Below are 2,521 nucleotides of genomic sequence, written 5' to 3' on the forward strand. Positions count from 1 at the left end.
TGACGATCATCGCATGGTCACTAATGATTCGATCTATTTAAATTTTAAGTTGAAATTTAGGATATGTTGGTTTTTAATTTCCATTATACAATCTCAAAATTAATTTAATTTTTAGTTATATTTAAAAAATACATATATGTTATAAACTTTATTTTTTGTTACAACATATAATTTATGAAATTTAATATTCTATTTTCAAAACTAAATGAAGTACGAGAGAGAAAAAAAAAAATTCGAGAATGTTATAAATTATTTGGATAAATATTGAGATTATTTTGATTATTGTTGTTATCTAGTATATGAGATATCAAATACTCAACCCGCGATCTATTGGATTCGAATAAGTTGACGGGATGGGCCAGCTCGCAATATGTCAAAGGTTGGGGCGGACCACTAAATGGTCAACTCAACCCAACCATCCTTGGAATGCAGGTTAGGCAGGTCGGTCTATTTAATTTTCTTTTAAAAAAAAATTGGAAAATAATATTAAAAAAGGCTGAAAAGATCTGAAATGCCGAGAAAATTAAAAAAATAAACTTTAATCAAATGGTTCAACAACTATTTAAAAGCACGATAAGAGATTAAAAATGTATAAAATTAATTAGTTAGACAACAATATGCAAAAATTTTAAAAATATAATATTAATTCAAAATAAGTTAAATACAAATTTAAAATATTTATTTTAAAAAACTTAAAAATACAATTTTATAAAAAATTAAAAAAATAAAATATTATTCTGACATATCAGCCCGCCCCTCCCTGACCTGCAACCCAAGCGGTTCACCTTAAATGGGTTGAGATTTCCTCAACCTAGCCCGCCCCCCCATTTTTATGGTGCGGCAGATCAATCTGTCGGGTTCAGCCCAATTTGACAAGTGTATATGAGAGTAGTACTTGAATGACAGAATGGTTGACTTCTTGAGAATTTCTCGTGTGTCAAACTACAGACTTTGCGTCGCTTCTTCTATTTGACTATATGAGCCGTAAAAGAGTAACTCCAGATTTTAATGAGTAATACTGTCTCTATTAGGGATAGGGCCAGCGATACGGAAATGGTAAGATTGATATGAAAAGAATATGAGATAATACCAACAGATAGACATACACCTCTGTAGAATCATGAGCATAACAGTCCGACCCATTAGTAACCAAGTAGGTGCAACACCCTGTGCCACGAGTATAAAAAAATAAGTTTTTCTTAACTAACAACTATAGCTTTTGACATATTGATAATTATTTGATCCTAACACTTCTAAATTTATTAAGAATGTCAAAATCAATTATCTACACGTCACAAAATCTTGTTCATAAAAGAAGCTTACCTAGGCGCATCTTATTATTCGGCATATTCAATGATAATATAATGGCATATTGGTTCTAGATATTTAATTAAATATTCGGAGTTTAAAAGTCAAGTGACATTTTTTGAATTCTAAAAAATCGAAATTTACTCAAACTTTGACTTATAAAAATTATCAAAACTATAAAGATATTCAAAATATCAATAAACTTTTAACGACTTCATGAAATTCTATTAAGTATAATTATAAAATGTCAACAATTTTCTTTTATTCAACTTAAAGAGTTGTATGAAAATTTAATTGAAAAACGTCTCGAAGTTACATACTACCTTTAATTTCTATTAAAAATAGTACTAGACTATTTTCTCCTCCACTGTTTTCCCATTCTTAGGACATTTCAAAAACATATACTATCTATGTTGATTTAATTACCTTTTAAGGTATTTTAAAATCAAATTTAATATTATTTTTTATTTTTACTTTTGATCACAAAACCTCGCCGCGAGATTTATAATCATACTTCTACACCACAACAAAAATTATAATATTTTATTGGCTCATAAATTCATGAAAATAACAATAATTATTTTTAGAAGTAAAATTCAGATTTGTATTAATTATTAAATAAAATTTGATGTTTTAATAATTTTCTATAATTTTTTCACAACTTAATTTTGATTATCACTCAAAATTCATCTATGTATAATGTTGAATAATATCTAGTAATATTAATGTGTGAATTTACTTTTGACAGTCATACATATATATTAAAATTTTATAAAGTTATATTAATTAAAAATATTTTAACGTACTTATTTTATATTTTTATATACAAATAATTTTCTGGTTTATTTTCTTGTTAGAGATATGGTCAAAAACAAAATTGAATTATTTTCCATATAAAAAATTATTAAAATGAATGAATTAGTTTAAGTTTGATTAATTATTAATATATTGTTATTTTTTAAAAAATATTAATTAATTAATTAAACATGTTGAATTAACTTGAATAATTAAAGTTTAACGGCAGAACTGACTTATTTACCGTCTCTATTAAATCAAATCAATAAGTAAGTAAAAATTATTTATCTTGATAAATAAAAATATTTTAAATAAATAGAAGTTATTCACGTTCAATTGTTGATTCAAATAAAAAACGCAATCATAAAAAAATTCATTAGATTCTATAAAAAAAAGTTTAGAAATATCTAAAAAAAAA

The sequence above is a fragment of the Primulina huaijiensis genome, chromosome 8, assembly GCF_012295235.1.
Source record: "Primulina huaijiensis isolate GDHJ02 chromosome 8, ASM1229523v2, whole genome shotgun sequence".
Lineage (NCBI taxonomy): Eukaryota > Viridiplantae > Streptophyta > Magnoliopsida > Lamiales > Gesneriaceae > Primulina > Primulina huaijiensis.